Genomic DNA, 14,405 nt, shown 5'->3' on the forward strand with positions numbered 1-14,405 from the left:
GACCATAGTGGACACTTGGGTGGCTCAGTTGGCTAAGCGTCTGTCTTTAGCTCAGATCATGGTCTTGGAGTCCCAGGATCAAGCCCCACATAGGAATTCCTGCTCAGTGGGGAGTCTACTTCTCCCTCGGACCCTCCCCCTCTCTGCTTTCTCTCTCTCAAATAAATAAAATTTAAAAAGAAAACAAAATGAACCAAAATGACCATAGTAAAAATCTAACCAAGTCAGTTAGTAGAGAATGAGATTGGAAGACAACAGTCTATCTTAAACATCATCTGCTTAGCCTTCCTTTCAGTTGGGAACTCTCTTCTACAGTATCCGTGTCAGACATGGATCAGCCAACCTCTGCTTCAATGAGGCAGAGTCCTTTGCATTGTTGTGCAGTGTTATTAAGACTGTTCTTTCTTAGACAACTATCATATGATCTCCCTGATATGAGGAAGTGGAGATGCAATGTGGGGGCTTGGGGGGTAGGAAAAGAAAAAATGAAAGAGGTGGGATTGGGAGGGAGACAAACCATAAAAGATTCAATCTCAAAAAACAGACTGAGGGTTGCTGGAGGGAGGGGGGACGGGAGAGGGGGGGTGGGAATATGGACATTGGGGAGGGTATGTGCTATGGTGAGTGCTGTGAAATGTGTAAACCTGGCGATTCACAGACCTGTACCCCTGGGGATAAAAATACATTACATGTTTATTAAAAAAAATAAATTAGTTTTTAAAAAAAGACTGTTCTTTCTTATAATAAAGTAAAATGAGCCTCTTTCATGATTTCTGATCATTGATTCTACCTCTGAGCATTCTTTACATGTGACAGCCTAGCTGGTACTTGGAGGTTTATGATGGCCCCCTCTCTTCTCTAAGCCAAAGTGTCAGCTATTCTCTACTCTAAACCTTCCCATATTCTTCAATGGCTACTTAGAATACCTAACTTTTAGAGGTTCCTCGTGAACCTTGTTCCTCTCATGTTTTATCTATATCCTTTTTAAATTAGTGAGCCAGACATAGGCATTATATAGAGCCTGGTCTGTGAAGACAATAGCTTTTGTTTGATGGTGGGTCTGGGGCTTCCAGAAAATTAGGGCCTTTTTAAAAAATAAGATTTCTGCCTAACTAATAGCTAATCGCATTCTCTCTCTCTCTCTTTCTCAAAATGTGACTCGTAGATCCTCTGTATCAAATTAACTGAGATTATTCAAAATGAAGAATGAAGGCTCCTACAGGATCCTGACTATTGGATCAGAATCTTTGGGTGTGGAGTCCAGAAATCTTCATTTTCACTAACTCTCTTGATGTTTCCCATACATTGAAATTTCAGAACCATGAGTATGGTGATTTAAAACACATGATTTCCCAATTTCTAGCTATGTGACTATAGGAAATTTACGTGAATTCTCTGAGTCTCAGTCTATCATCTATAAAATAAGCATAATAACTCAGTAGAAGGTGATTTATTAAAATGATAATGCATGCATAGCAAACTCAGTTGATTACCTACACAAGTGCCATTTCCCAGCCCATCCTTCTCTTCTCTGCTTGTGGAAATGTTTGTTTGGGAAGGTGGTCACTATTCCATGGGTTCAAAGACGGTGAGCCAGGGGTTAATCATGATTGGTCTAACATGGTATTGGCAGTCTTATTCCCCTTGCCTTTGATTCAGGAATGGGTAAGTGATTTCATGCTAGACAATAAGATGTGAGGGAAATTGTAGGGACCTTCTGGGTAGGTTTTCCTAAACAATAGAAAGATGTAGGAGGTGCACTTTTCTATATGTTGAGATATTTGTGTGGCCCCTGGAATCATTGCAGCCATTGTGCAACCACAAGAAGGGATGTTGCCCACTCTTCCAGGAATGGTAGAGTTGGAGGCTGAATCTTCCGTGACATTATGCTGTTTAGTCAACTAACCCTGGAACCAGCCGCTTCACTAACAATGACTGTCAGACAGAAACCCCTACTGCTTAAGCTATTTCAGTTGGGTACTCTAACTTATGGCTAAAAACATCCTCATGGACCTGTCGTGTAGTGACTTGGCATAACCCCTAAAACAGTATTTGCACAATAAATGGCTATCATTATTTTATTATTATTTAAACATATAAACTTTTTGTTCATTACATTTAGGGCACCAATCCTATTATAAGACACATCTGCTCAAAAATGTTTGCTGAAAGTTGGCATTAAATCTCCTTGCTTTCCTCTATTTCTGCCCATTGAAATCATGGTGGTTATTTTGTACAATGTATATTAGCTCTCCTTCCTAGCCTTGAGTTTGTCACAAATTGACCAATTTTTCAGCCTTTTAAGTTTTTATCTAAATTTAGCCTTCTTTGAAAGATAGTTATGGTTTGAATAGGGAGAAATAGGCTCCTGTGTTGGAAGTGGGGATATACCACGATTGAAAATTATTCAGGGAAACAGCCTAATTTCATGATTTGTCGTGGGTAGTCCCAAGGTAAGTATTGTAAAGGCATTTGGAAGGCAGCTTGTGGAGTGCAAGGAGTGGGAAATTTATCCTGTAAATGCCTGGAGGTTTTTGTCTGGTGAGGCATCTGAGGCAGTTAGTTGAAGTTACGTGCCCTGCCCAAGGTCATTCAATGATGGTGTGACCCAAAAGGGATTAGAATTCACAGTCACAGTGCCTGGAATTCCTGTGCGTGACTGGACTTTGCTACGTGATGTTATTTGGGGGCAACAGTAATTATTATGGTAACAGTATCTCCAGAGAACAAGGGGAGGGACAATGGTAGAGTCAGACTCATCACCTCATAGAATGGTACAACTGTAAGAAATCTCCAGGACCATCTGGTCCAACACTCTCATTTTACAGAGAAGGAAATTGACATCCATAGAGATCAAGTGATACATCCAAGATTACATGGCCAACAAGTGGTAGAGCAGAGATGAAGCCTTCTGTCTTATGATGCTTGCTTTCCTGCTTTCCCCCTGTATCTGTTCTGCTGACTGTATTTAAAAACATTCTTTCTAGAATTTTATAACATTAGAGCTGTGGATGTTTGGCAAAATTATAAAATAGACTTCATTCTCTTCTTAGATCCACTGCTTAATTTTCATTTATTCTACTGTCTGCTTTTATCAGAACTTACTGTATTTCTTTTGAATTCAAACAGATATGCTAATTCAGTGCTTACTTTCATGGCTGGCTTATTAAGCCATCTTTGTGAAATTTGTCTACCCTATAAAGAGGCTGAGCTTTTATGGCTGTAGAAACCAAAGTTATGGGATGCCTGAGTGGCTCAGTCGGTCAAATGTCTGCCTTTGCCTTGGGTCATGATCCAAGGTCCTGGGATCAAGTACCACGTTGGACTCCTTGCTCAGTGGGAGCCTGCTTCTCCCTCTGCCTGCCACTCTCCCTGCTTGTGCTTTCTCCCATTCTCTCTCTGACAAATAAATAAGTAAAATCCTTAAAAAGAAAAGAAAAGAAACCAATGTTATTACTTTATCTTGAAATAATACAATGAAAATTGGGGAACTATTCCTCATGACTGAACTACCACTATCAAGCATCAATGATATGATAATAATTGATCTTGGCACAGCACACATGATGTGACTTTTTTTTTTAAGATTTTATTTATTTATTTGACAGAGAGAAATCACAAGTAGACAGAGAGGCAGGCAGAGAGAGAGAGGGAAGCAGGCTCCCTGCTGAGCAGAGAGCCTGATGCAGGACTCAATCCCAGGACTCTGAGATCATGACCTGAGCCGAAGGCAGTGGTTTAACCCACTGAGCCACCCAGGCGCCCCATGATGTGACATTTTTACTCTTATAAAAAAAAAGCTGCATCTGCCGTAGCAGGTTTATAGGTGAGGAAAGTGGAGATGAGGTCACACAGCTAAAAGCTGTACAGCTAGAATTAGAATCCATTTGAACCATGAGCCCTTGATGGATTTCAAAAAAAAGAGGGAATGGGAATTCTGATGGGTTTAGAGATACAAGGAAATAATTTGGAGCCCAAGGCACAGACCATGGAAGACAATGTTGGGAGTGGAGTCATCTGGTTTATCTGCAATGACAGTGAGAACACTGAATTCTAGGAAAAGCAATCACCACAAATCAAGAGGGTTGCCTATTTCACAATGTTGCTGGAGCTTGCCCTGCTTGTGAATATCTATCAAAAGTATGTTTGGTTTGGAAGGCAATATGGCACCATCCACCAGTCAAACAGGGATTGAGGCTTTCAGACTGAGGTTTCATTCACAAAAATAATTGTGCTCTTAAATTCGGTGTCATGGGGGAGATGGAACCTCATTCAGTCTTAACAGATGTAGTATAGAGTAAGGGTTTAGAGCCTGGGCTATGGCTTAGAGTTGGTTTGTCTGGTCCCAGGTCACCAGTTACCAGATACGTGCCCTTGGACCAGTGATCTTCATCCCTATATTCTCATCTCTAAAATGGGATAATGATAGCACTCACCTTCATACCCTTGTTGTGAGGGTTCAGTGAGATGGTGCATGAAAAACACTGGGCACAGAGCCAGGGACTCAGAGAATAAATGTTCACAGCTATCATTGCCATTGGTGATGTTATTCTGGTGGTTTCATATGAAGAATCAGGAGAGCAGGGCTCTACTTTTTCCCTTCCTCTACAGACCTGCATTCCTACTTTTTCCAGTAGGTCACACAAACTTTCTGGACTTGGGTGCCACGATAGAAAGTCAGTAAGAGTGTGCTTCCTCATGCAGAGATGAGAGTGCCTGGCTCCCCTCCTGGGCTTTGTGTTATAGTCCCTTGTGATGTCTTGATGAAAGTAGATTATTTCTAAGCCAGATTTGAGAACAAGCAAGCATGTCCCTAAAAATGACTACAAAAGGCCATGGTCTCATTTGTACCCATGGGATTCTAATTTGTGGAGTTGACTGAGGGACAACATGGAGAAGCCATTGCCATTGAAAGAGGAATTTAATCCTCACATTTCCTAAGAGGGGACATGCCATATCACATGGGGCCACAAGAGGACCACCAGGTTTGGTCAGGAGGCAGAAAGGAGCAAGAGGAAAGCCTAGGCCAATGATTTTGTTGGAGTTTCTGAAGAAAAGGTAAGCTTAGGGAGAGTCAACAGCTAAGATTGACTAGCTTGAATGATTCCCGTGGCATTTGGATTATAAGGGAAGTCTCTGGTTTCCTGGTACCAGGCCATGAGATGATTTAGGGAAGAGGAATATTGGCTTGGAGTGTAAGAGTTAGATGAAGGAGATGCTTAGGGGATATGGATTCAGGATTGACTGGTTTGTACAGGAAAGTTGTGATCAGAAGTCAGATATTATCTTTAGGAATTAGCTAGCCCTGGCAGGGGCACTCTCCCCAGGTCCTTAAGGTCCCCCCAAATGTCAAAACATCACAAGATACAGAAAGTCTAAAAAAATGATTAAGACACCCATTCATTGGCTCCTACTCTCATTTTGCGGTCCTCTGACCTTCAGGGTTCCCTGAGGGGGGGAAAAAATAGATGAGGTCATAGGCATCAAAGTCAAGGATACAAGTTGAGCAGTTTTGGGTAAAAAAGCAAAGTTTGCATGCTCTGATAGGTTATGCTAAAAGTAGCCTTGCATTATTTCTCAGGTTCCATGTTGTCACATGATTTGCCATCTGTTTACAGCCTGCAAGGAGAAAAGAAAAAGAAAGGCGACGACAAAGAAAAGAGTTTCCTATAGCCCACTGTACGTTTTGGTAGTACTGCAGGCAACCAGCCAATTTACATCAACTATGCTGCGGCCTGTGGCTAGCTTAGAATCTTTAATTTGCCATTTTGGAAAAGGAGTCTGTGTTACAGCTGATTACCTCCCACCCACTCAAAAGAATTCATGCTGTGAATTATTCACTGGATCTGATTTTCTTGTACTGCAGATATTTTCATAGCAGGTGTACAAGACGTAAAGGGCTGGATCAAACCTCAGTGTTTTATAGCTACTTCCACATATTAACTGATGCATATATTCCTGAGCCTTGAGCATATTATAGAATTATGGTTCATGCTTATCCACATGTGTTGCTGAATTAACTAGAAACCCAGACTTCGGGTCTGTTTTATCACTGCAGACTCACACCTGGTCTCCAAGATGCTATTCCCATTGCCATTTGTCTTGCACATGTTAATGGATGACTTCCTGATATAGGTCACTGGGTTTTAGATACAGTAAAATAAATCTTGAGACCAGAGTGTTGAAAAGATTGCATTTATTCTCAGTATTGCACATGAAATACTGCTCATAATGGAAACATTTTCATTCTTTCAAACAATAATAGTCATTTACATTCCTTTGATCTCTAATACATGATTTCTCTAAATATTTATTGAGCGCCTACTAGCTTATAAGCTCCCTGGGGCCTGTTCATATTTCTTATCCTTCTCACAAGCAGTTAACTATATTGGAAGCTAAAATTTATAATTGATTGGGTAATTGTCCTATTGCAATGTTTCTCAAGGCACACCCCATGGTCCACATAAGGTCTGAAAGGATCCATCTGTTGGGCATTGAATGGAAGACAATAGAAGACCTTCCTATTCTAGAGTCCATGGGTGTTCACTATTATATACTACAGCTCACTTACTAGTGAATAAATGAGTTTATTAAAGGTTTCTAAAATTAGGTATTCAGATTTTTTGTTGAGTTTGTGGACTATTCCACTAAGATAGCTTGCTCATATGCAATGCTTGTCAACGTTGGAAACTCTCCCTGCAGGTGCATACACACAGGCAGATGGTTGGACTTCCCATTGTATCCATGAGGGGTCTTTGTCATTAGTGCACCACACATTCTGCCTTGAGTCACTAGGGCTTTTCAACTGCTGCTATCCTTGATTTAACTAATTTTTTTTTAATTAAGATTTTATTTTATTTATTTGAGAGAGAGAGACAGTGAGAGAGAGCATGAGCGAGGAGAAGGTCAGAGGGAGAAGCAGACTCCCCATGGAGCTGGGAGCCTGATGTGGGACTCGATCCCGGGACTCCAGGATCACGCCCTGAGCCAGAGGCAGTCATTTAACCAACTGCGCCACCCAGGCGTCCCTAACTAATTTTTTTTTTAAATTTTTGCTTTTGTAGTCTTTGTCATTATGGAGTATTTTTTGTTTTTGTTTTTGTTTTTCTTATTGGAAAGTGGAATTGAGTGAAATATATGGGCCCCAGAAACTTGCTCTGCCTAAGCTGTCCCCAGTCAAGATATTGGGGGAGCTACGGTTCTAGACCTGACTTTCTCTTGCCACGATTGATGTAACAGACTAGGAGGTACCAAGGACACAAATGATTTGTTTCTGTATAAGTTGATGAGGACTCAGGTTACTCCTGTAATAATGCTCCTCTTGCTTGCTTGCCATCTTCCTCTTGCTGCCTTTGATGGGGAGAGAATTACACAGCTAGAAATGGTATCCAACCTGAAACCCCCTCATCAGAGCTTCTAACTTCAGCGAGGGATAGCCCATGCTCCGAGGAATGGCCATTCCCAAGGACTGCAGAGCCAAGGAGCTGAGACTTCACGGCTTCTTCCGTTGTTGAAAACATTCTTCCTCCCTGATTATGAACTGTGAGCTATTGAGGACTTCCAGAATGTTCTCTTCTTCCTTATCAACACTAAATTTTGTTGTGGCATGTGTGCTCACTGATATAGCATCCCCTTTTCTAATTTTATCTGTGGGCCAATGTGTAATACAGAGGAAGGCAAGGAAATGATGCTGATCTCCTAGACTTGGCAACTCATTACTTCTACTTCCAAACCACAGGCACCCAGAATAAAGTTGTGCCTGAAAAATCACACCACCATTTTTATTATTTATCAAGGTCTGTATATTGTGCTTATCACTCCTAAATCTTGTGACCTAGGGGTGGGAGGTGAAGATGCAATAATGGTGGGGTGGGGGCAGTGAGGGATGGGATGAGGGATATAAAGGATAAACAGGCAATGACAATACTTGGTGTTAAGAGCCTTGATAGGGTAAGCTTGAGGTTCCATGGGAACATATCGGGGGCACATAAGCACAATTTGAGGCAGTCATGGAGAAGTTTGTTTTTTTTTTAATTTTTAATTTTTAAAAGTTTTTTTTAAAAGATTTTCATTTATTTACCTGACAGATCACAAGTAGGCAGAGAGAGAGAGAGAGAGAAGCAGGTTCCCTGCCAAGCAGAGAGCCAGATGCGGGGCGCAATCCCAGAACCCTGAGATCATGACCTGAGCCAAAGGCAGAGGCCCAACCCTCTGAGCCACCCAGGTGCCCCATGGAGAAGTTTTAAAGAGGGAAGTTTTATCTAAGTTGAGATGCAAAGAATGAAAGGCATGATATTACCTACAAGAGTAGAAGTCTAGGAAAAAAATCAAGGTTCTTTGTACAAAATAAAATTTTAAAATTTAAAATTTGATTTGCTCTGTGTTCTTGTAAGATCCAGATATGTTTTCTCTTAGAAGAGCATTGGGATCTTTAAATGGTGGATTTCATCACTCACACCTTTGTCAAATACTTCTGAATTCCATGCCCCCATTCCTATCTAAAGCAAAATGGCACCATTTATTTTACTTGTCAGAAAATTAATTTTAAGATTTGCCATGATCTGTATACCCCCAACGGGAGTGTGACCTGCCAGAGAACAACACTGTCAAGTATCTCGCTGTGAGAAAAGAAGAGTGAGATTTGTTTATTCTATACTGACCTTCATTGAGCACTTACTTTGTACCAGACAGTGCTCTAAGTGCTGGAGATAGAGCAGTAACCAAAGCAGTGCCTCTGCCCTCAGAGTCCTGGTAGGGATGAGTATTTTGGAAAAAGGTGGGGAGAGTGATGGGATGGAGAGAGTCTATTTTAGCTAGGGTTCCTGGAGAAGCTCCTATGAGGAGGTAATAACTTAGGAGGGCTGGATGAAGTAGAGGAGTGAGCCGTATAGCTCTCTGGAGAAAGAGTGTTCTAGGTGGAGGGAACAAAAGTGCAAAGGCCCTGAGGTAGGAACATGCTACCAAGCTGACTGCCTGGAGGACAAATGGAAAGTGGTGGAGGTATGAGGAATAATATTTGATCTTGGCATTTCCCTTTCTTCATTTCTTTTCTTTTCTTTTCCTTCCTTCCTTCATTTCTTCCTTCCTTCCTTCCTTTCTTTTCTTTCCTTTCTTTCACTCTTTCCTCATCCCCTCCCTCTCTCTCTTTCTTTCTCTCTTTTTCTCTTTCTTTCAGATTTCATTTATTGACAGAAAGAGAGAGAGAAAGAGCCCAAGCAGGGGGACCAGCAGGCAGAGGGAGAGGGAGAAGCAGACTCCCCTCTGAGCAGGGAGCCCGAAGTGGGTCTTGATCCCAGGACCCTGGGATCATGACCTGAGCCAAAGACAGACATTTAACAGACTGAACCGAGCCATGCACCTCTGAATCTGGTGTTTCTCAAGAGGAAAAAGAAAGAAAGATTTGAGTTTCCTCTCAACTTTCAAATCTCTATTAAGAAACTTCATGAAAAACAATCTGAGGGGTTTGAAGTGGCGGGGGGTGGGTGGGAGGTTGGGGTACCAGGTGGTGGGTATTATAGAGGGCACGGCTTGCATGGAGCACTGGGTGTGGTGAAAAAATAATGAATAATGCTTTTCTGAAAATAAATAAATTGAAAAAAAAATTTTTTAAGGATAAACAAATAAATAAATAAATATTAAATGGAAAAAAAAAAAAAAAAGAAACTTCATGGGGTGCCTGGGTGGCTCAGTGGGTTAAGCCACTGCCTTCAGTTCAGGTCATGGTCTCAAAGTCCTGGGATTGAGCTCCATGTTGGGCTCTCTGCTCAGCAGAGAGCCTGCTTCCCCCTCTGTCTCTGCCTGCCTCTCTGCCTACTTGTGATCTCTCTCTCTGTCAAATAAAAAAATAAATAATCTTAAAAAGAAAAAAAGAATCTTCAAAATTATGCTCCAAAGAAAGTAATAGTTCTGTCTAGAATCTAGATCATCACTCATATGCCTTTTATATCTAGTTCTGATATTTTATAGACCTAAAATATTCTTCTTCTGCCCAAAGTCACACATAGAGTATCAGAACTGAGATTTGAACACAGGCTACTGACTTCAGAACCTTTGTTCTTACCAAGATATCCACAGCCTCCATGATAAGATATCTATAAGATATGCACAGCCTCCATGATAAGATAAATGATCGTTCTCTTCTTGGAGCTGGAGGAGACAACAGGCATAAAACAAGTAATTACAAACATGCATCTTGCAAGTGAGACCTGATCTCACCTGGAGCAAGTGACATTTAAGCTGAGAACTGAGGAAATGAACCAGGTGCAAGAGATGTTGGTCAGGCCTTTCACCTGCAGATCTGCCTGAGGTCAAGGCAGGGTATCTGTCCATGACTTAGCTTGGACTCCCCTGGCAGTACCTAAGTACCTAGTATCTTGCCCTGAACAAAGTCTAGACACAGTTTGTTTGTTTGTGTTTTTTTTTTTTTTTGATTGGGTTGAAATAAAGACATTTAATTTCTTCCCTATTGCTCACTGCTTCTGGTAGACGTCTTCTTTAACCGTCGTTTGTAAATCCTAGTCTTCACAGGGCCTGGTGAGGTCACAGAACCAAATTCTTTCAGTTACCTTTAAGTGACACCCACTAATTTCAGTGGAAGCCACATGTATTTACTTGAGGGGAGGATTTGGTCCATGGGATATTGCAGAGTAATTAATGACAATTCCAGCCTCTTCAAATGTACATTTAGTATCTGTAATCATTGTTTAAGAAGATTACAAGCCACATGAATTAGAGGTTGGGAAGTTGGAACTACCTCGGCATTCCAATCGATGTCCATTCCTTATCCTGTTCTCCACTCCTTTCCTTTTCAGACTAACACTATGTTGTTATTATTTTTCTTTACACCTAGTTTCCTGGGTTTAAAAACAAAAGCTATAGTTTAAAGCATTTTTTTTTTAAATACGGAAGCCCTTTCTGAATTAAATTGGTTGATGGGGGGTGAGTTTGGAAACTGCCAAATGCTGCTCCCTGAAGATCTTTCCAAATACGACTGTTGGTCCAGGATGGTCCAGCGGGGTCTGTCTGCTGCTGACCTCAGGGATCCATTCTGGGTTTGCGTATGTTTTCTGCTTTCTTAGCACCATGCTCGGGAAGGGAATGTTGTGTCCTGCTTAGGCTGTGGTTTTAGATCTATGAAGCATCTGGGCATTCCTCTGCATGTTAAAAAGGGTCTCAAACAAAGAATAAATTTGTGAATGTTTCATGGCTGGGAGCTTCAGGGTACAGACAGAGATGGTATCAAAACAAAGGACTTTTAAAAAAATCCTTCCGATAATGCTCTTATCTACCTCCCCTCTCATTCACTTTTTTCCTTCCTTTCCCTTCTTTCCCTGTCTCCCACATGCCTATTGTACAATGGAAAAATATTAAATATTTTTACATATTAAATATAAAAGATGAAGTCGACAGTTTGGGAACTGAAGTTCTGCATGCAGTTCTGCTATTGTCTTTGGTACCAGAAAAAAGTCACTTGACTTCTCTGGGACCCGATTCCTTTTTCTATTCAACAGATATTTGTTGGAGCCTACCATGAGCACCATTTTACTGGGGATTTGGAGGTGAAGAAAACATATACAGTCCCTACTCTTTTGGAATGTGACCACAAAGAGACAGGAATCCAACCACATCATGGCAAGTCAGACAGTTCACCCACATTTTTATGTCTGTGGCTCCTTTGTCTATAAAATTGTATGGCATTATCCATGCACTATGTCCCAGACATAATATTATTAAAAATGTACCACTACCGGGGAGCTTGGCTGGCTCTGTTGGTGGGGCATGCAACTCTTGATCTTAGCCCTGTGAAGAGTGTAGAGATTTAAAAAAAAAAAAAAAAAAAAAGCAGCACTACAAAGGATGTAGAATGGCCAAATCAATTAAAAAACAAAAACAAAGTTTGAAGAGTTAATTATGTCTGGTTTGAGGACTTACTGTAAAAGCTACAATAATCACAATAGTGTAGTGGTGGTTTAAGGATAGGCATTGATTAATGTAACAGAGTTGAGAGTTCAGAAATTTAGACCCACACTTACATGGTCAACTGAGTTTTGATAAAGTTGATAAGATAAGAAGATGGAGATAGTTTTCAATAAATTATGCTGGAATAACTGGATTTCTAGATTAAGAAAGCATATGCAGAATTTAAGTACAAACACATTAAGGAACTAAATCTAAGAGCTAACACTGTAAACTTTCTAAAAGAAAACATAGGAGAAAATTTTTGTGATCTTGGATTAGGTGAAATTTCTTATGTGGAACACAAAGAGCTTGAACCATGAAGAAAAATTATAAATTGGACTTCAAAAAGACCAAAAACATTAGCTTGCTGAAATACATAAGGAAATGAAAAGGAAAGCCATTAATAGAAATATCTGTAAGGGATGTATTTGAAAAAGGACCTGTATCCAGATAACATGAAGTTCTCTTATAACCCAATAATAATAAAACAATCCAATGATAAAACAGAAAAAAAATATTTGAATAGACACTGCACAAGGAAAATATACAGGCGGTAAGAAATCACACAAAGAGATTCTCAACAGCTTTGGTGATTAGAGCAATGCAGCTTAAAACCACAATGAGAGACCACTACGCCATGCCAGAACAGCGAAGATTAAAAAAAGTAACATTAACAAGTGTTGGTGAGGATATGGAGCAACTGGAAGTCTCATACACAGCTGGTGGGAATGTAAAAGCGGCAAAACCATTTCACAGAAGGAAGTTTCTTTAAAATGTTAAAATTCACTTATCATATGACCCCTGCCCTTCCACTCTTAGATATTTGCCTCAGAGAAATAAAAACGTATACATGAAGGCTCATAGTATTATTACTTCATAAGAGTCCCAAACTGGAAACAATCCAAATAACCATTTAAAAAGGAAAAAAAGAGAGAGAGAGAAAGAAAAAGAAAATGGTGATATGCAATGGAATAGTGACAACTGAAAGGAATCAAGAACTGATACAGTAACACAGATGAATCTCAACAGCATTCTTCTAAGTGACAAAAGCCAAAAATAAAATAACATACACTGTTCTATATGATTCCATCCACATTAAAGTCTAGAAAAGGCAAAACTGTAGTGGCAACAAGCACACCAGTTGTCCTCTGGGGCAGAGGGTAGAGAAGGGAATTGAGTGCAAAGGGGCCTGAAGAAAACTGGGGGTTATGGAAATCTTCCGAAGTGCAATCCTTGTGGTGGTTGGATGACTGCACGTTTACTAAAATTCATTCACAGTTAAAATTGGTGAAATTTACTATACATAAATTATATTTAAATAAAGCTGGAAAAACTGTTATTTCAGAATAAATGCTTGGAGCATAGAAAAAGCAGCACATTTTAATAAGGCATATTTTGGCAGTTACAGAGGACAAGGGAAAACGTGGTAAGCAATGGGAAAATTTTTGAGGTTCATCCAGGAAAAACCTCTACTCACCATGGAACTCCAGCAATCCTAGGCAAGAGAGCGCCCAGCCTGGGACACTGCAAGGAACCCAGGCCGAAATGTCAGGCACCAGAAATAGGTTTCTTATCACCTCCTCAGCAGTATCTGTCAGAGGCTACAGGCTGTGGCTTCGCTGCTTTATCTGCCTAGATAAGCCCTTGAGGGCTTTTCCTCAGCCGCTCCCTGGAGGCCTGGAGGTGAGAGGGTGGGATGTGTGGGGCCCCCCAGCCTTCCTGGTCTGGGTTTGACTCCCTGACGCAGGTTGTGTCCGCTCAACTGTGGAACTTCTGTTGCCCTCTAGCCACTCCTAATGCTTCCTCTTGGAACATCCTATTTCTAGACTCCTCTGAGGGCTCCCTCACTGCATATGCTCTCCTTGGGATTTGGTGTTACCTGTGGTGCTGATTTCTTGAGGGCATCAAGTTGAGTGGGTAGTAGAGAGCTGAGGTTTTAGAATATAGTTAACCCAAGGCTTCTCTGAGAAGATCCTCTGAACTTGAGTTTTCTTCCTCCTCAATCCTTCAACCCAGTTCCGGGCTCCAGGACCTTTCTCTTCCCCTTCTGCACGTAACCAGCTGCTGTCCCCCGTCCCAGGGACTGTTGGTGAGGAACGTGAATTCTCCTGAAAACTCTCTCTATTTGAATACGCATCTTGGTAACTCGCCTGTTGCTTCCTTCCACATACATAGATCCACAAATTTCACAAATTTCACAAATTATTATATAAAAATATTTCATAAATACATAGATCCATAATTTCACACATTGTCAGAAGGAATTACAGCAAGTCCAGAGCACTGTTTTCCAAAGCGTCTTCCTCAGAACTGAGAAGTGTTAATAGGCCCTCAGTGGAAAAAAGATTCCATGATCAAATACATGTAGGAAACGCCAATTAAGTGGGTTTTTATATACCGTACACTACGAGAAGTCTCAATATGGTCACTTTGATCAGGAGCCTCAC

This window comes from Neovison vison, chromosome 12 (genome assembly GCF_020171115.1).
Source record: "Neovison vison isolate M4711 chromosome 12, ASM_NN_V1, whole genome shotgun sequence".
NCBI classification, from domain to species: domain Eukaryota; kingdom Metazoa; phylum Chordata; class Mammalia; order Carnivora; family Mustelidae; genus Neogale; species Neogale vison.